This window comes from Monodon monoceros, unplaced genomic scaffold (assembly GCF_005190385.1).
Source record: "Monodon monoceros isolate NGI ecotype Baffin Bay Population unplaced genomic scaffold, NGI_Narwhal_1 Super_Scaffold_16, whole genome shotgun sequence".
In the NCBI taxonomy this organism is placed as follows: Eukaryota; Metazoa; Chordata; class Mammalia; order Artiodactyla; family Monodontidae; genus Monodon; species Monodon monoceros.
In genome coordinates, this window is record NW_021703772.1 from 74,517,810 (window position 1) to 74,544,166 (window position 26,357).

General features: G+C 42.4%; 1 protein-coding gene across 1 annotated transcript in view; it reads right to left on the bottom strand.

The window, feature by feature from the left end:
* GPD2 (glycerol-3-phosphate dehydrogenase 2) overlaps positions 1–20,437 on the bottom strand; it is a 132,165-nt gene extending 111,728 nt beyond the window's left edge. Inside the window, exon 1 of the mRNA XM_029225955.1 lies at positions 20,108–20,437. The gene's annotated coding sequence lies outside the window, so the exon portion shown is untranslated. The remainder of the gene's footprint in view (positions 1–20,107) is intronic.
* Between the last annotated feature and the right edge of the window lie 5,920 nt (positions 20,438–26,357).

Consider the following 26,357-nt stretch of genomic DNA (forward strand, 5'->3'; position numbering starts at 1 on the left):
TGAACTGATTTTGAACTCATATTGGAAAAGAACCCTAGGTCACATCTCAACAAGCTGAGGCACTCAGAACATTCCCCACCAACCACACAGGCAGGGCGCTAAAGAGCTGTGTGAAACTTACTGACACACTGAGTATAGAGGTAATAGACAAGAGAGACTGCATATGATTAATTACAGTTATTTATATTTATGGGTTTGAATCTTGAGGATGCCTAGCCTCTCCCTATTTTATTTCATAATTTTCCCCCTGCTGGAGACTGAAGAGCAAAAGTCAATTGCCTGAGTGTTGGCATCACATCGGAAGCTAAAGGGCCATGCATTTCAATTCCAGCTCAAGGAACACTCTGGCTGAGCAGATGTAATTCACCAGACCCCAGTGGGCTAGGCTCGCACTGTTGTCAGTCAAATCACATAGCTGATGGAAATCAGCAGAGCACATTAGCAATTTATACTCAACAGCCTCTTCTCAACCATAAATTTTGAGATAATGTTAAGTGAAACCCAAAGTTAATCCAAAAAATTTAGCCCATAGTTGAGCCTGTGATTTTACCACAAGGCCGTCAGGACTTTAAAAATGACTTACAAAATGGTATTTCTAATAGGACTCCTGTCAAAATGCCAGGTTCCAACATCCATGCAGCGACCTTCAGGCATGACCTCACCCAGTGCACTTGTGCCTACTCCCTTGGTCATTAGTTTGGCAGCAGCAAGAGCGCGGTTTGTTTTTCAGGCTGTATCTTGAGGCTCTGCAGCGATCACAGACAGGCAGTCAGCAACCGGAGCCAGACCCCCACCCTGCGACAATCTCAGCCTCAACAAAGCCACCTGAGTTTTCTGGACTTCAGATTCCTCACATAAAAGATTGAGATCATCTAGACATTTCCTTTTTCATGCATTGCTAGACCCCATAAGTTTGGCTTTCTGCTCTCCAGAGTCTCCTGCCATTTTTCCCATCCAAACTGGACTCACCAGGCCAAAATGACTGCCATCCTCTTACCCCACTCTGACTTGAAAAAGCAACATTTTTATGCTGGTAATAATTATAAATATCTAGAAATAAGTGGACAGCCTTAAGTAAGTTACACATTCTAGAATTTCCTGACTGCTTAGGAATTAATTCTTTCTGGGTTAATTACACTCTGGATAGAGATGGGGTAATGGGCAATAGAAATTTAATTATGAAGAGAACAAAAGTAGATAAAATAGTATCTGTGCGTGTTTCTGTTTTAAAGTATATGTGCATACACACACACACACACACACACACACACACATACACATAAAGGCTAGAAGGACATACCCCAAAATATTTTAAATCTCATCTTTGAATAGTAGGGTTGAAAGTCATTTTTATTATCTTCCTTGTGTGTATCTTTTTAAATTTCTAAAATGATCACATGTTATTCTTGTAATAAGAAAAAAAAAACCAATCTATGTGTGTGTATGTGTGAGTGAGAGAAAAGAGAGAGAAAAAAAAAAAAAAAGCTCTAAAGAGCACCGTGCAGATAGATGGCTGACATTTGACTAAATCCCATATCATTTGACCACTACTTGAGTGATTTTCCTGTTACACAACTTTTCTCATCTTTAATGAACTAGATAGAGTAAAAGACCCACACAGAGAAGGAAAAGGGTATTTTGCCTTTAGAATTTATTAGGACTCTTGGAAGAAGAACTAGAAAATGTCACAGAATTATCTACCTTATTCTGAAGAACAGTCTCTACCCTAACTGGGATGAATTTGCCTCGAGCATCTGACACAATAACTATTTAAGCCTGAGTTAAGCTACCCCTAAACTAGTCTTGAATTTCTAGTTATTTCAGATTACATCATCTCAGGGATTTAAAGTTTAACATAACATCAGAAATCCCAACAACTAATCAAACCAGTGACTGCAAACCTGATCGAACTTACTGGCATTTAGTGTTCCCCAGGGTTCAACTGCATAAACATAGAAACTCTTCAGCCAACAACACACCCAGGGGACCCCCTCCACGGTGCCAGCCCTGAAGGAAGCCACAGGTACACGGAAAAAGCACAGACCATCCTAGACGGAAGCCAACACGCTCTCCCTTTCCCTGCCCCGTGACAATTCAGAGCTTACACACAGGAACACAGCTACTCCCCTAGGCATAACTGGGATCCTTCTGTCATAGGGTGCTGTCCTTGGCATATTCAAACCACGCCACTGACCAGTCAATAGAACATTCTCTGCAGGAGGTAGCCAGTGTAGAGGTCATCAGAGACCCCACCTGGACTGAATTCCAACTCAGTCACTTACTAGCTGTGTGACTGACTGTGAGCTTTCGTCTTCTCATGCACAAAACCTCATCTGTTTCGCAACTTACGTTGAAAATTTGAGATAATGTAGATGAAGTGTAGAAGTATATCTCCTGTCAACAACTCCCATTACTCGTACGTAACCTGCAATGGGTCCCCACACATGCAGTGCTGAACAGGGCGATACAGATTGTGGTTAGAGAGAACAAAGGCAGCCGTAACCTAGCTTTAGCCCAAGCAGCACTTGGCTCTGACCAAGCAAGTGCACTTAAGACTCCCAGGTTGGGGAAATGAATCCTGTCAGTCATTTCCCTTGAAAAAAAAATAGTAGGCAGGTCTCTCCAGCACTTCTCTAGCATCTCTCCCCCAACTAAACATTCTTTTCCACAGAACAGATACCATTATCTGTGGAGCATTCTATCAAAAATAAAAATCCTGGGCTTCCCTGGTGGCGCAGTGGTTGAGAATCTGCCTGCTAATGCAGAGGACACGGGTTCGAGCCCTGGTCTGGAAGGATCCCACATGCCGCGGAGCAACTAGGCCCGTGAGCCACAACTACTGAGCCTGCGTGTCTGGAGCTTGTGCTCCGCAACAAGAGAGACCGCGACAGTGAGAGGCCCACGCACCGCGATGAAGAGTGAACCCTGCTCACCGCAACTAGAGAAAGCCCTCACACAGAAACGAAGACCCAACACAGCAAAAATAAATTAATTAATTAATAAACTCCTACCCCAAACATCTTCTTTAAAAAATAATAATAAAAAAATAAATAAATAAAAACACTGTAAAGCCCAGCATCTAACACAGATCTGACTCCAGGCCACAGGTTAGCCGTTCCAGAGGTCACAGGACGCAGCAGGCTCTTTTGCTTCAGGTTAGACTCTGAGCGCATGGAATCCAATGTTTACAGTCTATCTCCAGTAGTTCAATTAGTCAGCGGATTTAAAACCGTCTCTGTAAGAGGCTTGATGTAAGGTTTGTGTCCTGAGTTAACCCAAGTCACTGGGAAAACTTTGACCCATAAGAGTGGTTTTTTGTCCTCTATTCAGAATATTTCCTGGTATTTATTATTAGTTCAGAGAGGGTGAGGAATTGCTTTCTGGCTCTATCACAAACCTTGAACACCCTCTATCTTGGAAAAAAAATACTAATATAAAAACAAAATGCTACCAAAACAGTCAACTCTGAGTCAATGTATTTTTAAAGAAACTGAGATATTTCTCAAGAATGTGTCCCTTCTTAGGATCATGCCCTTATCCCAAGATGTAAAAATATACACCATGACTCTGACAAACTACACAGCAAGAACCTAGGAACAAGAGTCATTTAAGTGCCCAAAGAGTCTTGTTTGGCCATTCATTCAGTGCATGCCAACCACTAGCCAACAGTCTATTGTATCCTCCAAACCACCTTTACCCATGTCCACACAATCCCGCCCACTCCCCACAGACACCTCCATCACCCCTCAACCCACCTTTGCCCTCTTACCGCCACTCCTAGTCCACTGACAACAAGAAGTGACTCACTCCTGCCACCTCATCTCACATTTGCTCTTCCCACCCTTTTCTGACTAGATTCTGATTGCTGATGTCAGATTTACATTATCTCAATTCTTTTTTTTTTTTTTTAGAAGATGTTGGGGGTAGGAGTTTATTAATTAATTTATTTATTTTTGCTGTGTTGGGTCTTCGTTTCTGTGCGAGGGCTTTCTCTAGTTGTGGCAAGCGGGGGCCACTCTTCATCGCAGTGCGTGGGCCTCTCACTATCGCGGCCTCTCGTTGCGGAGCACAGGCTTCAGACGCGCAGGATCAGTAGTTATGGCTCACGGGCCTAGTTGCCCCGCGGCATGTGGGATCTTCCCAGACCAGGGCCCAAACCCATGTCCCCTGCATCGGCAGGCAGATTCTCAACCACTGCGCCACCAGGGAAGCCCTCAATTCTTTGTTAAATATAATTAATCAGTTCATAGGATCAAGGGAACCAAGGTCTGAAGAGACCTAAAAGGAAGTGAACATCTTGATCAAGGTTCCCAAAGACTCCAATCCTGCAATTGTAAGCGGGCACTGGAAACCACCCGGTCAAGCATACCGAACCAACACCAGAAACCCACATTTGTCTGAGGTTCTTCGGGGGTATAACTGCAAAAGTTAATGATTACAACTCAACACAAAGCAATGACGATGGTGAACAAAATCACTGGATAACTCAAATAAAAGTCACTCGGTAAAAGAAAAAGAACACAGGACTAAGTCTGCCTACTCACTAACTACATGGTCACCAATTTTCCTCTGCTTTGTCCTCTGCTTCGACCGAAAATTTGCCTCCACTATCAAAGAAAAAGGTGGGGTCTTCCCTGGTGGCGCAGTGGTTGAGAGTCCGCCTGCCGATGCAGGGGATATGGGTTCGTGCCCCGGTCCGGGAGAATCCCGCATGCCGCGGAGCAGCTGGGCCCGTGCGCCATGGCCGCTGAGCCTGCGCGTCCGGAGCCTGTGCTCTGCAACGGGAGAGGCCACAACAGTGAGAGGCCCGCGTACCGCAAAAAAAAAAAAGAAAAAGATGGTACACAAAATATCGTTTATATTTTATAACAGACAGGCGATATGTAAACTTAGATATGTATTGAGTTTTCCTTTATTCAACATATTCATTCAGCACCTACTGTGTTAAGACTGTGAGTAAACAAATGTGAATAATTTATAGTTTCTGTCTTTAAGGAAGTCACAACTTGGAGAAGAAGGTTCTAAAACAAATATGAGTGATACTAATAAGGTTTGGACTAGGGGCTAAGGGAGTAATTACCCATGGGGGTAATTAAGGGGAGGTAGGAAACATCATCAGGGCAAATTTGTAGAGAAAGCAATAATTAATCAAATGTTGAAGGTTCAACAGTTCCAAGTGAACATGAGCAAAGACATGACTGTATGAATGAATATTGCATTTTCAAGAACAAGGGGGTGTAATGTGTATGTCTAGAGAACAGGATGGTATGCAATAGTTATAAGTGAGGAGGTGAGGAGGCTGAACAGGCAAGCAAGGGTAAAATCTCTGGAGATCTTAGGTGCCAATCAAAGGATTTTGGTCTTTCTCCAGTAAGCAATGGATCACCAAAGAAAGCTTTTAAGCATATTTGTTGGCTACACACTGTGTTACAAGGACTGTGCTAGTCGGTTGATACACGTTATATTAATCCTCACAACATTCCTAGTAGGATGGATAGACACATTTGAATTTAAAGACCATCCTCCCCACTCCCCACTACCAGAAGCAGTGCTGGGAGATAAATTAAAAGCACACGCATCTGGGAGAAGGGAAATCAGGAGACTGGTTGTAAACATCCCAGCACAAACTCCTAAGGGTCCATATACTAAGCCAATGACAGTAACAAGAATGGAGAGCACACAGTCTAAATACGTTTGACTCTGATGCTGGTCCCCAGAAGCAGCACTCCTTAGCTTCTGCCAAATAGGAGAAAGCACCTCCCCCAGGGGTTGCACCACCATTTTGGCTGAGAAAGAGGCCCTCAGAGGACCTGGCGCTCCTGGCCACTTGAGAGCAGTCCCCAAGCAGGCCTTTATACTCCAGTTGGCCACCAAGCCATCAGGAGATGCCCTAGGGCTACAGGTATTCTGAGGAGGCTTTTGCTCACCCTTGGCCACCACATCAACAGGAGCTGCCAGATGTCTGCAACCAGCTCCCCGCAGGACATCACAGGACTAAACCTAGCATGCTGCACAATCCTCTCTACCTCCGTCATCACCAGAAGCCCGACCTGCCCCATTTCTCACCTTCTCAGACCTCTCTCCTTCCCAGTTAAGCCCTCTAGAACGCAAACGCTATCCTTTTCTTCTCTAGATGTTACTTTCATCAGGCAATACCCTGAAAACATGGAGAAAGCAAGATTTCATCTGAATTTTGAAGGCTGAAGCCTACCTACACTGTTTTCACAGCACCCCATTAAAGGGAGGTTGTTTATACTCTCATATTTAAGTCCAGCATTTAGCCAGGATCAACAGGGATGGCTGTACCAGCTGCTAAAATATCAAAACATCTCTGAACCAGGTGATAACTAGCCCCTTTCCTAGGACCTTCCTATGATTAAGTGATTAAGTGATTAAAGAGTTAATGTCTAGCTTCACAAAAGGCTCCAGGACCCCACCCCAGACTAAAGATCTGTAACTGCAGTACCCACTCCATTTTAGTGGTAAGTACTTTGAGTTAAACGCCTGCTTCTATTCTGCAAATCCCCCAGCCCGGAGATTATTAAGTGTCTCACCATTTCACCTTCCAATTTCTCCTCTATCCTCTTTCAAAAATCTTACCTGTTGTTTTTTTTTTTTTTTGAATTTTTGAATTTTATACAGCAGGTTCCTATTAGTCATCAATTTTATACACAGTGTATACATGTCAATCCCAATCTCCCAATTCATCACACCACCACCACCACCACCCCCGCCACTTTCCTCCCTTGGTGTCCATACATTTGTTCTCTACATCTGTGTTTCAATTTCTGCCCTGCAAACGGGTTCATCTGTACCATTTTTCTAGGTTCCACATACATGCGTTAATATACGATATTTGTTTTTCTCTTTCTGACTTACTTCACTCTGTATGACAGTCTCTAGATCCATCCACATCTCAACAAATGACCCAATTTCGTTCCTTTTTATGGCTGCGTAACATTCCATTGTATGTATGTACCACATCTTCTTTATCCATTTGTCTGTCGATGGGCATTTAGGTTGCTTCCATGACCTAGCTATTGTAAACAGTGCTGCAATGAACATTGGGGTGCACGTGTCTTTTTGAATTATGGTTTTCTCTGGCTATATGCCCAGTAGTGGGATTGCTGGATCATATGGTAATTCTATTTTTAGTTCTTTAAGGAACATCCATACTGCTCTCCAGAGTGGCTCTATCAACTCACATTCCCACCAGCAGTGCAAGAGGGTTCCTTTTTCTCCACACCTTCTCCAGCATTTGTTGTTTGTAGATTTTCTGAGGATGCCCACTCTAACTGGTGTGAGGTGATACCTCATTGTAGTTTTGATTTGCATTTCTCTAATAACTAGTGATGTTGAGCAGCTTTTCATATGCTTCTTGGCCATCTGTATGTCTTCTTTGGAGAAATGTCTATTTAGGTCTTCTGCTCATTTTTGGATTGGGTTATTTGTCAAAAATCTTACCTGTTTTGAAGTTCATGTCACTATACTTACCACCCATCACCCCTTCTTGCTGTCATCTACCCATCTACTGCTGTTTCCTCTCATTCGCTGATGATCTAAGCACCTGGCTGTTTCCCTTTCCAAATTCATAACTGTCTTCACTTCTGCTGTCTTCTACATCCACATGGAGGCCCCAGTTCCTAAAGCACCTCACCTCTGACGGTCTTCTCTTTGACCCTGCCTCAGCCACCTGCTCTCATTGTCATAACCTCTGATTTAGCATTATGATTACTTGCACCAGCTCTGAGACTTCAGCTTCAAGCATCTTACACGTGAAGAACACCTTCTCTTTTTCCAGCTCATCTACTCTGGTATTTCCATTCCAGCATCTTCTTGGCATTATCTGGTTTCCCAATCCATTGGCAATTTCCACACTATCAGTTACACATGCACGTCCCTTCTTGTCCAGCTTGTGGTCAAGGTCCATCACTGTAAACTCTGCTTTGCAAAAAGCACCCTTAACGCCCTTGGTCCTCTCTCCCTGCTTCTTACTTACCTGGAAAATACTCAAGTTGATTAAGCCCAGCTATCTGCCTGCTCCACACCTCTACCTAAACAGCTAAAGAAACTGCCTGAAGAAAGAACCACATCCACAACTAGCCTCAATTAAATTCATGGCTACAAGTCTCTAATGGGCAATCCACGTTGACCAGCAATCCTACTACATTTCCCAGGGTGTTTCAAGATAGCCAATTCAAATCTCCTCTTTTCCCAAACCTGTTTCACCCCATCCTACCCCAACATCATCACACGTCATTGGGAAAGGAGAGCCATGAGATAAGAACTCTATCTTCCCACCACCCAAACCATGACCTATCAGCTCTGTACCCATTCTGTCTGCAGAGCTTCCTTTTACTGTGAATGAAATGTTCCTGATCCTAGTGAAGACCAACCTCTTCATCTGTCCCTAAATCTCCCTTCTTGCCTCTTCAAGAACTGTACTCAAACAGTTATCCATCACTCTCTCCTGCCGTCATCAGTTTTTCCTCTCTAGTTAATCATTCCATCATTTCCTCTCTACTTAAACTCATTCTATTACTCTCTGGTTCTAAGGAACCCTCCCTTAACCAGGAACTTCTTCCAGGAACTTTTCCATTTCTCAGCTTCTCTTCATGACACAATTACTTGAAAGAGTTGTCTCTAAGCACTGTCTCTACTTCCACAACTCAACCCAATAAGCTTTTAAAAACATTTTAATGTCTCCTTTTAAAAACACTTTGAATTCTTAACTTCAGGGATACCACACCCTCCTGGTTTCCCTCCTGCCCCACTGGCAACTCCTTCTTCTCTTCTGCGTAATACAGTGCTCCAATGGCCCATTTCTCTATCTACACACTCTCCACAGGTAATTCCATCCAGTATCAAATACAACTATATGCAAATAACTTCTAGCTCCATATCTTCAGCCAAAACCCCTCCCAGAATCTCCAGACTCCATTTATCCAATTGTCTAACTGACATCTCCAAAGGAATGTCTAAGAAGCACCTCAAACTTAGCACGGCCAAAACAGAACATTTTACATCTTCCTTCAGGTACATGAATTGCTTCTCTCCCAATTCTCCTCTTCTCAGTTTATGGCCTAGCTGTTCAAGTAAAAAGTGTAAGCCTTTGTCTCAATTCTTGTTTCCTCTCCCCAGAGAATTAATCTATCAGAAAGTTCAGTCAACTCACTTGGCTGCAAAAACAAATCCTAAATCCATCCACTTCTTTCCATCTTTAACACCTGCTCGTTCATACAACTATAATTCCTTAGTTGGGCAACTAAAATAGACTCTTAACTGGAGTCCTGCATCCAATCTTCCCTCCCCCACTTACCACAATCCAGTCCACTTTGTGTAGCCAGATCAGCCTTTGATAGCACACAGGCTCAATGGGAACAGCAACACTCACAAGGGGACAAAGTTGGTTCTTGGGGCAGAACGGTGAAAAATCTTACATATTATAATGAGCTGTGGTCCTCCAAAGCTCATCTCTACCCAACAAAATCTTAGTTTTTATATTTAAGAAATACATTCTTGCTAGGGAAATATTAATTTAAAATTTTAATTAATTAATTTCAACTTAATTTTTCTTCTTGGAAAGACATAATGGAAAAAAAAAAAAGTCATTTACCAGCACATAATCCTCCAAAGGCTTATATAACCTCAGAAAGAAATCTAAATGCCTTATCCTGGCTTGTACAGCTCTATAGGATCTGGCCCTTGCCTACTTTTTAAAGATTCTCTTGGACACTATGGTAGGTTGAGTAGTGGCAGTGTAAAGATATGCACATCCTAAATCCTGGTACCCATGAGTGTTATCTTACACAACAACAACCAAAAAAAAAAGACTTTGCAAATGTGATTAAATAAAGGATCTTGAGTGGAGAGATTATCCTGAATTATCAGAGTGAGCCCCAAATGCAATCACATGTGTCTTTATAAGAGGGGAGTAAAAGGGAGATTTGACACACACAGAAGAGAAGAAGGCAATGTGACCACCACAGAGGCGAAGACTGGAGTGATGCAGCCAAAACTTGATGAATGCCGGGAGCCACTGGCAGCTGAAAGAAACAAGGAACAGATTCTCCCCCGGAGCCTCAGAAGGGAGCATGGCCTGCCAACACCTTGATTTTGGCCCAGGAATACTGATTTTGGACTTCCGGCCTCCTGAACGAAGAGAGAATACATTTCTGTTGTTTTAAGCCACCAAGCTTCCGGTCATTTATTTAACAGCCACGGGAAACTAATACAGATACCTCTGCCTCTCGCGAAGTTCTGGGTTTATTTACCTTCTTCTGCCCATCAGATTCATCAAGAATACAATTAGGGTTTTGGCACCAGCTGTCTCCTCTGCCTGGAATGCTTTGCTCATCTCTGTACAGCTAGCTGCTGCTCACTCAGGACGCAGCTCAAATGTCAGCTCCTCAGAGAGGCCTTCCCAAACCATCTAAATCCAAGCTAATCACAGCTCTCATCAGCTCATACATCTCATCTTTATTTCATCATTATTATTTCTTCCTTGTACCCCCCAGAATGTTGCTAGGGCTCAGGGCAGGCCACCCCAAAATATGCACAATGGTATATTAATTATTTTGGATTCAAGTTCCTTAAGAAATGGTGAATGCAAGAGGGACAGTCTGACTCTCCTTTCTGTCTCCCTGCAAGTAAGAAATAAATCTCTCATGTGAAAGGTACACTCCCTGAATCTGAAAGTAGGACACCCTTTAGGCCAGAGATAGGGAATTTGGGCAGAGATGCCTCTATAAACAAACCTGGTTACTTCTTCAAGCCCAAACTCTGGTTAGGTTCCTTACTAATTGAGCACCAAGACCTAAATTTCTTTGTCCTGTCAATTCCTCATACATTTATTGTTTCTTTGTCTAAAAATATAAAAGCTGCCTGCTTTGGCCACTTCTTATGTCCCATTTCAATGAGACCTCTGAGTGCATGAATTAAAATTTGTTTTTCTCCTGTTAATGTCTTATGTCAATTTTGTTACTAATCCAGCCACAGGAACTCAAGACAGGTAGAGGGGAAATTTTTCCTCTCCCTGACAATGTAAATGCTACAAGAGAAGAGACTGTATCTGTTTTGCACACCACTATAATTTTAATTTGTAAAAAAATGCCTAGCACATATTAGGTGACTGAGGAACTTAACAAATGAGTGGATGATACAGATGGGAGAAAGGATGGTGGTGCTCTTCAATGAGAGGAAAAACCTCATGGGGGCAGGGAGGGGGATTATGAGTCCTGTCTTGACTGTGAAAATATCCACTGAGTCTGAAATCAAGGAAGAGGTCTGGTTGGGGATGTTGATTTGAAATCATCGAAATCAAAGATATAGATGTACTTGATGGTACAGAGAACATCTACAATGAGAAGACAGTGAACTAAGAACAGACCCTGGGAACTACAACATCAAGGGGAAGAATCTGCAAAGAGACCCATAAGTAGTAGTCCAAAAGAAGAATGAAGTGTCATGGTAGCCTGGTGAAAGTTCAGTTTCACAAAGGAGGGAATCAGCAGAATCACAGAAATTTCAAGCAGTAAGCTCCTATGGATTTGCCAGTCGGGGAGAAACCAATAATCATAAAAAGAACAGATTCATCTAAGGTAGAAGCCAAATTTTCAACAGTTGCGGGGTGAATGGAAGGTAATGAAGTAGAAAAACAACATATAAAATACTTTCAGGAAGTGTAGCTTGAAAGAAAGGAGAGAATGAGCATGTAGCTAGAGGGGAGTGAAGAGAGGAGGAATAGCTTTGGGATTTGGTCTTGTTTGTTATTGTGATGGGAGAATCTTGAACATTCTTGTAAATATTTAAAATGCAGATGAACATGGAGAAACTTCATATAGTAAGCTAGCTGAAGAAATGGGGGATTTAGAGTACTGGGGAAAGCATAAACTCTGGATAACTCTACCTCTAAGTTGGTAGTTAATGATGGAGTTAATATATTCAGATACAGGGAAGATGTGGAAAGGAGAACAAAATATTAAGATATCAAAATATTGACATGATATCTCTGTTTTCTCAGTATAACAGGAGGCAAGGACACTGTAAAAGGTACAGCTAACTCTTAACCAAAAACCCATAATCTCTTCCTCTCCCAGCCAGACTAGACTTTCCGATCTCCCCTTGTTGACAGGTGTGACTGCGCACCTGATTTCTGGCTGATGCTATGTGAGTGGAACTGTTACATTCACTTCAAGACTAAGTATTTAGAAAGTGGATATGCTTCTTCTCTTTCAGAGAAGCTGAAGACGCTTGAAAACAAAGTCCTAAGGGATGGCAGAATCAGAAAATGAAAGGTTCCAGGATGCCTGAGTCATCAATTAGAGGAAAGCCATCCACCAACCAAGACTATATGACATGATCAAGAAATAAACATCTGTTGTGTTTGTGCTTTTGTCTATTTTCAGATCTTTCTGTTAGAACAGTTTAGTCTGCTCTAACCACTAACGATCATCTTCTGGTAAAGAAACACACAGTGGGATAAAAGGCTCAAAGAAAATGCAGAAGATTTGGAAAAACTACGGGGAGAAATAAGAAAAGATGCTGTCTAGAAACAGGCAAAGATAAAAGAACTGCCCTGTGGCTAAAGCTAGAGAACATAAATTTGTAGGTGCCTCCAGTTTGCATGATGGTGTTCATTTTCCCACCAGCATTCACAAACCAAGGTGTAGGAGTGGAAAATGTAGATTGATACCAAGTTGCAGGCTGTTTCCACATTCATTAAGACTAAAGAGGATTTTAACAATGTCATGGTTCCTAGAAGTCAAATCAAAAGAAATACTGTTTTTCTCTTTCTGACTTACTTCACTCTGTATGACAGACTCCAGGTCCATCCACATCTCTACAAATGACCCAATTTCATTTCTTTTTATGGCTGAGAAATATTCCATTATATATATGTACCACATCTTCTTTATCCATTCATCTGTCGATGGACATTTAGGTTGTTTCCATGTCCTGGCTATTGTAAACAGTGCTGCAATGAACATTGGGGTACATGTGTCTTTTTGAATATTAATTCATATATATGCAATCTAGAAAAATGGTACAGATGAACCTATTTGCAGGGCAGGAATAGAAACACAGACGTAGAGAACAGACATGTGGACACGGTGGGGAAGGGAAGGGTAGGATAAACTGGGAGATTAGGTTTGACAAAAATACACTACCATGTGTAAAACAGATAGCTAATGGGAACCTGCTGTAGAGCACAGGGAGCTCAGCTTGGTGCTCTGTGATGACCTAGATGGGTGGGGTGGGGGGATGGGAGGGAGGTCCAAGAGGGAGGGGATATATATGTACACATATAGCTGATTCACTTCACTGTACAGCAGAAACTAACACAACATTGTAAAGCAATTTTACTCCAATAAAAATAATAAATTAAAAAAATAAAGAAAAACATGGAAAACAAGAAAAAAAAAGGAATATTGTTTCAGGCAGGCATACTGTGCTATGCATTCAATGTCTGAACAAATTCAGCATCACTGGTGGAAACTGTTGACCCACAGCACCAAGTATTAGGAAGTGAAGTATTAAAAGGCAAAGTAAGGGAGTTTCTGTCATACTGGAACATAACTGTGGCTTTGAGTAAGTCACTTATATTCTTTGGAAGTCGGTTTCCTCAGTGATATAACATGGTTCACTGTCAATATATGAAATAATGTGTGCAAAGTGCATAGCACAGGGCCTAGAAAAAGGTGATTGCTCTAAATGATACTTATCATTATTATTTATTATCAATAATAAAAAGACAGTGTTGGGTTAGATCTTTAACCCCCTTCCTATTTAAAATTCTGTGAATATATATATTTTTAGATAAATATCCCAGCTACTTAATGGTGGGTTGGGATAGGGGAAAAGGGCAACATAAAGAAAGAGAGAAGTGAAAGGATATTTGTTGTAACAGATCCTATGAGCACAAGCCAGGAGGGAGAAGCAGGGAATGCAGCATCCTCCCAAGTGAATGCCACATCTGGAGAGGCTGAGAGAAAGGACGTCCCAAACTCGGGGAAGTAAGAGGAAAAGTTAGGCCAGGTCCAGAGGTGAACAGAGCCCACTGACCATGATTGGCTTCCCCTTGCAAGACACAACAAGAGCAATAAAACACCTCGTGCTTTTACGGCTTTAAATTCACACAGTTCTGCCACCTTATTTTACAGAGGAAGAAATTGGCAGGTGCAGAGACTGACCAAAGCCACAGGCAGGTGGCTATAATGTGACTCCAGGGATGCAGAGAAGTAAACACTTGCCCACCCCCAAAGCTCCTTCTACGTAGCCTACATAAATGGTCCCTAAGGTTTTGTCCCCTTAGAATCCAGAGACCTTTGACATAGCGACAAGCTAATTTTATGAGTCATCTTGTTATGAATTAATTTTCTGGATTCTTTCTTAAGAGATTGGATTAGGTAGGCAGGTGGGGGAAAAAGGGAGAAGTTAGTGAAGAGAAGGGAGCCCTAGGAGCCCTGACAAAGGTGACTCCTTAGCAGATCTTAAATGACCTCCTCATTTGCAGATTCCTCCACTGATTTTCTTCACAGATTGCTTTTATAACTTTGGTTCAAATGCAGCAATTTCCTTTCCTCCTCCTAAAACAAATATCCTTTAGATATAAGAACTGCCAAATGTGCAGGGAGAAAGGGAGGCCTGAAAAACGATAAAGATTCAGTTTAACTGATTATCTGAAATGCATCTGCCTGTGTGTTACCTGCTGTCCAATCACACCCCAACCATTTCTATCACGTATTCTTGGTAATTAAGGGATGAGCAAATTATGAGTCAATCATTCATTCAACAACTATTTACTAGGTGTCCCCACATGCAGGGACTTGGGTTGGGCACACGAGGTCTATAAAATTGTATAAGATCCAGCCCTTCCTCTGCATGATCTTCTGCAGGAAAGGAAATTATGCATGTTTTCAAATAATGACCATACAGAGGAGTAAATGAGATACTTATGAGTGGCATAAAAAGAGTAGTTGAAGAGTTTAGGAAATGTACAATACACTTCTCACTGGGGTAGTGAAGGAAAGCATCACAAAACTGGTAGCCTGTGGTCGGGACATTCAAGGATTGGTAGGATTTTAAAGAGGTAAAGTAGAAGGAAGAACATTAGCATAGGGGCAGCAGTAGGAATAAAATAGATCTAGAGAATTTCACGTAGTCCAGTTCGACTGGATCACAAGGAAGAGAAGGGCAGAAGTTTAATATTGGGGCAAGACCAGAAACATCCATGAATTCAAAGATAAATATTTAGAATTTAATGCAATAGGGCAGAGTGACCCACGGAAGGGTGGAACAAAGAGTGATATGATCAAAGCAGTTCTGATATTACTGCAGCGAAACAAAACATCCTTTCTTTCTTCCGTTTAAACAAAAGGAAAACGACTTTCGAGAACCTAGTACTCTGAGCCCTACTATTTTCATCACTTTTCAAATACAGGTAGAAATTCATTGTGTTTTACTGAAACTCATAAAATCCCAGTGAAAAGTTTCCTAAAATGTTTACCTTGAACATCAACTTTTGCTCCTAGTGTGAATAACCAACCAGACTTAGTGGTCACTGGTGCGTATGAGGTAAGTAATAAAGCTTTCTAAGCGTGTGTCAGCGAGTCATACTCGAAGCCCGTGTCATTTGACAGCAGCAGCTTCTAGAAATCTCATTTTCAGAAAACAGCCTCTCTGTTATAATTTGTGGGGTTTGAAGGATATTATAGGTGGATAATCAAATATGAAATTCCATAGAGGATATATCACTATTTAAAGAATCTGAGGCTAGAAAAATCTAAATGAAACAGTCATTGCTCACACTTTAACAGTATCTGACTGCTACAGAATAAAGTACACCAGTAATCATTTCATTTTGCCAGAAAAAGTAAAAGATATCCCCAAGTAATGCTTTAGAGTTTTGTTAATACATTTTGTCACAATAAGTTTTTACTTAGGAGGGAAACATTTTCTATTAGTTAATTTTTTCCCACTAATTTTAGTGAACTAACAGAACCAGAGCTTGACCTAATTAAAATCAGAAACAATGTTTTGTCTGCTGCACAAATCAGAAACCTTATTTTAAAAGAATCAACAGAAAATTTTCAACTGAAAAATGGGAAATAAGCACACAGATACGATATAGGAAGAAATATTTAACCCAAAGAACTAGTAAGAACTGCCAAAATAAGGTGAAAATCCTGGGAAACAAGGGGGAAAAAAAACCAAAACAAACAAACAAAAATGGTCACATTCACATCAGGACACAAAATTAGAGTTCTAGACAAACTCTGACCACAGTCATTACCTCAACATCCTCAGGTATTCAAACCATTAGCTCCTCAAGCTTCCTTTTCCTAAAATGCTCCTGAGATCAATCCCTGGTCAGGTAATACAGGAAGAGGTCTAAAGTTGTTCGACATTTCCTGGCTTGTAGCCACGTTGGCCCTTGTTTTTCCCACATGCAGTTGAATCTGATCATCTCTCCCCCCTGCCTACATTTCTTTCCCCCATCATGTCAACAATTCTAAAACAAGGAAATATACAACACACCCTTTTATTAGCTTCTTCTTCCTCTATAAAACAACTTCCAAGTTGCCTTCTTATCTCAAAGGTGATGAATCCTGATGGAATTTCCTGAGTATTTTGAAAAGCATCTAAAACCACTTTTATAACACCATCTAAAATTAGCCAGTTGTGGGGATCCCAAACTTAATGACTAGTAATTTTCCCCGGAAACTTCAGATGAAAACAATATCCTATTATATACAACTGGAGAGAGTAAAAGGCAGGCCATCTGACACTTTGTTTTAAGCAAGGGTGTTAAAAGTGGCAAGAATGAAAAGTTATAATTTTTAACTCCAATCCTAGGCTTTAAAACTTCAGAGACACAGTGAAAAGTATCATTTAGTTCATGTACAGAATTGTATTGTAAGTTTCTAATATGCTTTTCCATAGAAAGTTTACTTTTGAAAGTATATGATTGTTTGGCTTTTTAATACACTGAAGTACAAAATAGCAAACATTCTTGAAACAAAAATGATCCGCTGTAATCTTCAGGAAACTTTAAGTTTCTCTGTTGCTGAAGTGATATTCTCTTCACCACAAAATTGTCTCCAGCTACTTGAGCGCATGTTAACCTCTCCCTTCCATAACCATTGGGTACGGTACTATGCAAGATCTTACGCTGGTCTGTAACTGTTCAACATCTATACGTTCTACCTTGTTAAATGAACTCTAACCTTCTCAAAAGCAGGATAACCATATTTTTCTGTATCTTGTTACTATATAATGCTGCACAAGACTACAGAAAAGTTCATTTAAGAAGTCAAGTGTTACAGATGTTTGATTCCTAATGCTCTTTCTAAAGTGTTGTTTCTGTACTTAGGACAACCTAGTGAGTCTGGTTGTTGACAAGCAGAAAAAGAATCAAGTTCTGGAAAACCTGAGCAGAAACTTCATCACATTAAAAAAATAAAGAGGAGAAATTACATAGTCATCTGGAAATTGTTTCCTGTCTCTAATAACCATAGCTGCCACTAACTTCCCCCTCCCCCTTCCTTCTATCACACACACCAAATTAACGGGGAAAAAACCTGGATAATTCATTCACAACATGCAAGAGCTAAATTATCCAACCATCTGCATTCTTTCCCCAAGTCTTCCCTTTTTGAATATAAAAAGTAAAATATATAAGAAAGAAGAAAGTAATATTTTGAAGTCTACTACCTGAAAGGAACATCACTAGTGATTTTACGTGTTATATCATCTATTATTATCTACATTTTGTCAGTGAGACAACTGAGGCCCAGTGAGGTTGAATAGTTTCCCTAAAGCCAAAATCTCTGGTTTTCTTCCCCCACTACATCCAGCTAGAGTTTGTCCCACAGTTTAGTCACTCATTGAGAAAACATTTATCACAACTAGTCACCACTCTAGATACTGGAAATACGAAAGTGTGTGAGGCAGTCCACGCCCTCTCACAGAATGTACATTCTAGTAATGAAAGCAGAAACTAATAGCAAACGGGATAATTTGAGAGTTATAATTATTCACCAATACGACTTATGTACAATGATAGTCAAATATTTCTAAACATCTCTGCGATTAAATAGTTACAAAAACAAGAGGGGAGGCATTGACGATTGGCCCTCTTGTCAATCACTGAGCTTAAGCCATTGCGTCTTTTAATAAATCAGAGGCAGAGAGAAGGAAGCAGAGTATTAATGCTGCTCAGAATGTCTATAAAATAAAGTGACTATGTGAGACATCAGAATGGACAGCTCCAACAATGCTGGTTCTCAAACCCCAAATTCCATCTTTATCCATTATTACTAAGGTACCGCTGCATCATTTGACGAGTTGATTTGGAAAAACCAAGGGAGTGTTGTAACTTGACATAATCCCCCTATGAGAAAAGCAGGAGGGTTCCAACATGCTCATCATAAGGTTCCCCAGGCTGCACATGGTATCCGTTGAGCAATGGCATCCAGCACTCAGTCCATGGCCAGCAAGAACTGTGGCACTCAGCGACTAGAGTGGTCAGTAGCTACCAGGAAGTGCCTGGCCCCCGTGTGGCAGTTCCCATTACCCTCCACACTCCAAAACTTCCATCTATTAAACTTGGGAACGTATGCAAAATTGTTTTGTTTTAAGCAATGAGGACTCAGTGGAACCTACTTTTCCATCCCATACCTATTTATACAAGTATAAAAGTTGACTAAATTAGTTGTCAGCTATTTCTATAGCTGCCCCCACCCTTTCCTATGATATTTATAAAGTGTTGCGTAATTTGGGTTGGCCCCCGTCACTAAGAGAACTTGTATGTGTAAACTTCTTTGCAACTCCTGAGGAGGGCAGTTCCCGGAGTGAATGCCCCCCCGCAGAAGATGGAAGGCAGTCTAGAGGTCAAGGGCTCCAGATCAGCCCTCCATTCACAGGGCTATACGTTGCTACCGAAGCACGGCTTCAAGTCTATTTTTGACGCAGAAGTTACTACGTGGGGAGTGGGGTCTGTTTGAAGTTCATCAGGGTACACCTTCCATTTCCTCCTAAAACTGTCACACTCCAGAAGCTAAGATCTCAAAGAAGCCTCAGTCCCCTTCTAGAATCTTTCCCTCCCTTGCTTCAGAAGGGAGCAACAGTCCTTTTCAGACGAGCGGCACCCACAAGCCAAAAGTTTGCAGCAAACTTTCATTTAGACATCACCCCAAAGTCCTCCCACTTAACCAAGGAGGCAAAAGTATTCCACCCCACCGCCCCGCTCCCGGTAAGAATGAGCCCACGTTCTGTCGGTGCGGAAAAATTCTAAATCTTTCCCCAGATTCTACCACCACCCACCCCAACACCGGACTCCACCCGGTCAGAGAGTGACCACCCCCCGCCCCAGAACCCAGGGGGCGGGGGCACGGGGGTCTCCCGGGAAGCACACACCTTAGATTGATCCTCTCGCGCGAGGGAAGAGAGAGCAGAAGCACCCGTTTCCGCGGGCATGGGCGGAGTCTCTGCCTCCCCCGAATTAGCGCCTCGGTCCGGATACTCGCAGCGAGGCGAGCGTGGATGTCACTCGCCCCGAACAAGCTGGGCGGCTGTAACCCAACGCACCAGAGCAGCCGCGCCCCCGCCTCCCCCGAAACTCGCGCCTCCCGCTCCCCTCCCTGAGGGTCGACCCCGGCGGCGCGACCGCCACATCCAGCCGGATACCTCGGGCCCAGGCTCCGCCGACCCAGCGGGGAAGCGCGGAAATGGAGGCGGGGGACCCGGCCGGGAAGGCGGGGAAGCGTTGCGAACCAGCGGGCAGAGAACGAGCGAGGTCTCCGCCTCCAAATGAACAAGACTAGACCTGGGCGCGGGGCCCGCGGGGATGGGCCGCGGCGCGGCGTGCGCGTGGCCCTGGCCCCAGACCCCAAGTCCTGCCCGCGTCCTCGCCCGGCCTCACTCGAGACCCTCCGCCCAGCCTCGCCAGCCGGCTGGCGGGCCGGGAAGCCTCGGCGGGGCTAGGCCGGGGGAAGACGGCGGAGGTGTCGGATTTCCTCCGCCCTCCCCCTTGTGGGCCGCCCTCGCCACCTGCCCAGGAGAGAGGAGACACTCGTCCGCCTGCACGCCGGCGGGGCTGGCTTACCTGATATCTCGTTACCCGCCCCCGAATCTGGCTTCCCCTATTCGGCAGGCAGGCTTCCCTGGGCCTAGAAACGCGTCTGGGAGGCAGGCGGACCCCTGGGACCCCACCGTCAGAGCCCAAAGCCTTCGCCCGTGCTCCCCCCGCGCGCCCTGGAGGCGCGCCCGGCCGCCTGACCCCTGCCTGAATGTCAGCGAGAAGACCCACAGGGAAAACCAAGCCCAAGCTTCAGGGGGTGGGATGCAGAGCACGGGCTCCTCGGGCCCAGCCTCTTACAGGTGGGGGGAGGGGAGAGCCCGGGCAGCAGAGCTGCAAGCTTCCCAGTTGCACCCCGAGAACCGACCCTGCCCACTGAGCATGCCCAGCTCACTTGGCACTAGAAGTGCTAGGCGAGGCCAAAGGGGCCCAAGGAGGACGCAGATGGGGTTCAAATTGACCCATTTCTTTAAGGTCTTTCCTCCGAAGATCTCTGGGAGCGTTACACGTAACGTTTCTACCGTGGTATTGGAAAATACCCAGGGAAGGGTTGGAAAGGCCTTCCAAAAAAAGGCAGCCAAATTAGTTTGAAACAAAATCGCAGGGGTGGGGCTTTTTCAGCCAATTATTTATTGTCACTTACTAATTTCTTTAAATACCGGATAATTATTATAATTGACCCAGAGGAATATGTAGTTTCATTGGGTCCCAAACTCATAGTAACAGGAAACCAGCCCATCCAATGGGTAGTCTATCCAGTGGAACAGCGGGGGATTGGGGCGGGGGGTGGGGGTAGGGGGTGGGGGGTGTTAAATGATCAATGCTAGGTTCCCATCCCCACACCAGTTGAATCAGTCGGTGAATGGAACCTGGAAATCTTTATATTTTAAAACTATGGGTCTCAAAGTGTAGCTGGGGGAGCCAGCATCACCAGAGAACTTGATAGACATGCAGATTCCCGGCTTCACTCCAGACTACCTGATTCTTAAACTCTGGGGCCAGGGGCCTAGCTGATTGAACAAGCCCTTCAGGTGATTCTGGTGCACACTACAGCTTGGAACCAGTGTTGAAACCCTACCCCCACCCCATGATCCACGTGAGCACCCAGGCAGGGTTGAGAACCCCTCTAATAGACCATTGTTTTCACATTTTTTCAAATCCTAAACATTTGTCTAGAAGAGCAACACGTTGCATAGAAAAGGAATAATCTGGCAGAATTGAGGTGCCAGTCCTGGATTTTCTTCCCACTAATTCTCCCAGGACAGTTCAGTGCTTGGAAAATGGAGACAACATATTCACTTTTGTACCTAGCACAGTCCCTATAACATAATAGATGTTCTATAATTGTTCATTGATATGAAATGAATGCTCAGGTGAACAATTTGTTCCGAGCCCTATTATGTCTGCTGTTTATTTTCCCCACAAGTCCTGGTCACCTTGCTAGCTAACAAGCCAGCAGGGATTCAGTTCTCATCAGTAACCCATGACCACCCATGATGGTCCAATCCAAGTCAGACCCTGACAGAATAGGACATGGGAGGAGGTAGAGAACTTTGAGGTGAGAAAACTCAGAAGCACTGGACATGTTTTCACTTGCCAAGGCTGGGGCACAAAGCAACCAAAGAAAAGCAGGAGGACCCTAGGCACTGGTGGAATTCAGGAAAGGTATCAAATGAAAAAGGTGTGTAGGGGAGGGGTTAAGAGAGGAGAGATAAGAAAGCTTAACATGCATGATAAGCATACAGCTTACTCTGGATCTTCTTTTTCTAAACAACCCACCTCAGCCCTCCTCTTCCCCATGCTCCATACACATCTAATCTCAACTACAGCCTTGAAAAAAATTTTTAATTAGAAATCATTGTAAAATAATTACTTCCAATTACTGCATAAAAACATAGCTGATTTGTAGTTATTCATCATAACTTAGGCATCCACTTTTATTCAAGGCAAAAGTGGTAAAAAAATTAACTTTTCAATATATACACTAGATAATTTCAAAATGCAGAGGTTTATGATCCTTCTGCTTTAAGACCGACAGAGACTTACAAAATCAAAAACTATGCCGTATTTACTCCATCAGTATCTTCTAGAAGGAATAAGGATAAAAATAATTTTTTCCTTTTAGCCTTGAACATGATGCTTTAAAACTTAGGTTACTATTTATGAGTACCTAAAGTAGCTTTCCACCTCTCTACCTCTGCCCCTGGGTCTTGCTTATTATGATAAGAATTCCACTGAAAGAATTTGGCTGCTGACTGAGGTATCTAACAGTAATGTAATTTCCCATATGGATAAGCAATTTCTTTTCATTGTTAAGATAATTTTACGGGGAGGAGGGCAATAATCATTCATTTAGAAATTACTCTTCAAAATTAAGTATTACACTAGATACAAAACAATATTAAAAAGAAAAAAAAGTCTTCCCGACACACATACACTTGCTACAGCTTCTCATGGAATTAAAACAAAACCAAACAAACATGTTGAGGGCTAAAAAGGGAGAAAACTGAGTGAGGGTGTAGGAGGGGAAGCACTTATCATAACTAAATTTAAAAACACGAATTAATTATTTTAGCAGAAAACGATCTACTGACCCTACCAGTACCTCAGAGAAGTTAAGAGTCTTAAGTGTTTCTCCTTGTCGCCTTAAGCATGACTCAGCATTTGGAATGAAACTATGTTTACTGTCTTTCAGATTGAGGGTGTCAAATAACCTTGGTGCCACCTAACTCTTTTCTCATGTGCCTATGGAAACTTCAGGTCTATCCTAGGTTTTCAGGCTCACATGGCTACCGAAATCTGAAAAGCTTTCCCCTTTCCCTTCATTCCTATGTAAACAAAGCCTAAATTCACCTGCCATTAATTTATCTTGCTTTTGTAGTGTTGTCAGGTAAATTTGGGTTATTTTCTATAGTCTAGTGTAACAATACAAGCGAGAAATTCTTCCTTCCCAAGCCTGGAGAGTAGGTTCCCTGATGCTTAGACATCTTCAACCCAACTGCTGGGGGTGACCTTTCCCCCAAATGGGGAACCTTCCATTGGTGATTCTATTACTCACCTTTTATGACCATTTATCACCCGCCCAGGGTCAACTGCTTTAGTCCCTACCCACTTCTAGAGAGGAACACATTTTCCCTGAGTGTTCATTGGTTATCAAAGCTCATAATAAAATTATGGAATGTAAAGATTGAAAGGGGCCATAAATGTTATCAACTCACAGACTTTTGTTTTACAAATGATGAAACCAAGGCCCAGAATTATTAAGTACTTTCCCTAAAGTTACAGAGTTAGCCTAACATGGAGCGAAGACTAAAATGAGAAACTGCTTGGTATAGAGAACAGTGTGTGGGCTTCAAATCCATCCTCTTCTAAGTTCTTTAACCTCTAGCCACTCAGAGCCTCAGTTTCCTTATCAGTGAAAATATATTGAGAATAGCAAACATTCAATACTATTTACTCTGTGTCAGGCACTAGCCTTAACAAAGTACTTGTAATCTTTAATACTCTGAATAACTATGAGTTTTTTGGTTTGGCTTTGTTTTTACAAACTGGGAAACTGAGGCACAAAATTGTTAAGTAACATGCCCAAGAAAACACAGCTAGCAACAGCCAAACTGGAACTGAATGGGATAATATATGTAAAATGCCTAACATGGAGATTGTCGATAAAAGTATCACCAATGTCATTTCCTTACCCTGAACCCCACACATTCTGACTCATGGTCCAACACTTGGCCAAGACACCTTTGTTCTGAGCTTTGATTGCTGTGTATGCTCACATCTTTCTTCCATTCTATTATTTTAGTACTTTACATAATTTAGGAAGTACTGTATGTACCTATAATCTTATCCATTGTTAACAACAGTTACAACATTAAGAAGATAACCAAACATTAAACAAAGACTTCAAGTTTACTACTTACAAAAACAAAAACAAAAACAAAAACCCACTAATATGGAGTTTCTAGAAGATTAGCAGTGCTGTCCAGAAAAATCTTAAATCCTTGAACAGGACTGGACCAGTACCTTTGGAGCTTGGAGATTAGAGCAGGTCATTTATCATTTAGTGGGCCTCCACCTCCTTGTTACTTGAATTCTTAAAAGCAGAATTATAGACATCTAAAAATATCCAACAGAAAATCTTCCCACATCAGTGATTTTCAAAGAGTTAGGATCAAGAATGAGGTAATCATACAGTATATGATCCTTGAAAAGATGAAATGAAAATACTAAATATATTTTAATAGGTTTAACCCATATTTTAATGGGTTCTTTAAGGTTTATTTCTGCTTTATAAGAATCTGGGAAAGTCGTCTTGAAATAAATTTTTAAGGCATCAATATAAAGTGACACCAGGAAACTTACTTAGATGTAAAGGTCTTGTGGGTAAAGGAAATATGAACTTCCTTGGGCAGGCATCCACTTTGTTCTTTGGACAAGGCAGCACTGAAAACAAATGATGATATAAATTGAGTAATGTTGTCTCTGGAACATAGACTCCTATTTAATAGCAGGAGGAAGGTTGTGGGCAAGCAGATATGTCACAAATAACTCATGCAGAGAACATGAAAATGTATTAGATTCTGACATGGGAGCTGAAACAAAATGGAGGATTGGGTTCTTCAGAGTAACTGTTTATGATTCAGTGAAAGAGGCAAATAAGCCGAGAGTAAACAGCCCAAGAAACTGGAGATTTGTTCAGTTCCGTGTCTGAATACCTGTTACATAACCTGGAGATGGCTTCAATCTCAGCAGTAAATGCTTAAAATAAACTTGACTACAGTTTGTAATGTTATAATGTGATTTTTTTTTGAATAAGTGAATCTGAATAGCAAAAAAATAGCGCAACAATAGCAAAGGACAGGGTTTATGCCTGTGCCTGATTAGCTGTAAAATAATAAGAATGTTGTGTCTTAATTCAGCAGCCTTGAAGCACGTGGGCAATGACCTAACTTCTTCCAAGCCAAGAGGAAAGCCCTTTACACACAGGGGTATAGGCCAGAGAGTAACAGGTGCTGTTCCCTCAGCAAATACCTTGGACTCAAAAGGAAATCTCCTTCATTCCTCCTCTGTCAGCAAAAGCATCATGCAAAGCCAAAAAATGAACCATGGAAAAGTAGAGAATTTTTGTTCTGCTATCTTTGAGTTACATATTGAAGTTTATTTTATTTTATTTTTGCGGTACGCGGGCCTCTCACTGCTGTGGCCTCTCCCGTTGCGGAACACAGGCTCCGGACACGCAGATTCAGCGGCCATGGCTCACGGGCCCAGCCGCTCCGCGGCATGTGGGATCTTCCCGGACCGGGGCACGAACCCATGTCCCCTGCATCAGCAGACGGACGCTCAACCACTGCACCAACCAGGGAAGCCCAAGATTTATTTTTAAAATAGCTCTTTTGGGGGGCATAAAACAAAAGAAGAGAATGGTTCAATGTAACCTTCATCAAAGAGAAATTTGAAAATTTAATGGAAAGTCTATTAACATTCTCTAGAACACACTGTAAATAGATAATCCCACTTCCTTCTTGCCTAACTTTCAACCCTGGTCAAGTTTCTGAGAACTAAGACAGCTTGACATGTGATAAAAAGCTAGAAACTGGTGTCAGGGCATCTGAAAAAACAATTTTTTACCTAGTAAATTTAGAGTATGTGTGTTCTAAAAATATCTTTCAATAGTCAAATGTGGAGGAAGGCACTTTTTCCTGAGCATGTGCTCTTCACTATCAAACTGAGCCTCTCAGAGTTTTGAAAAAGAGTAAAAGTCCAGCCCTCACAAAGATGGCCTTCCTACAGTGGGTCTCAAAGTGTTGCAGGGTGGAATTCTAGCTTTTCCATGATTTTCCTCACCCTAGACACAATTTACATTCTTGCTTTGGAGCTATGTGAAAGCAAATTATCCCCAGGCTTAAGGAGGTAAAGTGAAGACTTAAAAGCTATCCTATTGTAGGCTGAATAGTGGCCTCCCTGGAACCTTTGAATGTCACCTTATATGGGGGATGGGGAGTATTAACAGATATGATTTAATTAAGGATCCTGAGATGGAGACGTTTTCCTGAATTATCAGGGAGGACCCTAAATGCAGTCACATATAACCTTATAAGAAAGAAGTAATAGGGAGGGTTTACACAGACAGAAGAGTATAAGACAATGTCATCATGTACACAGATTAGAGTAATGCAGACACAAGTCAAGGAACGCCAGCAGCTGGAAGAAGCAAGGAATGGATTCTCCCCCAGATCTTCTGGAGAGAGTGCAGCCCTGCTGACCCTGATTTCAG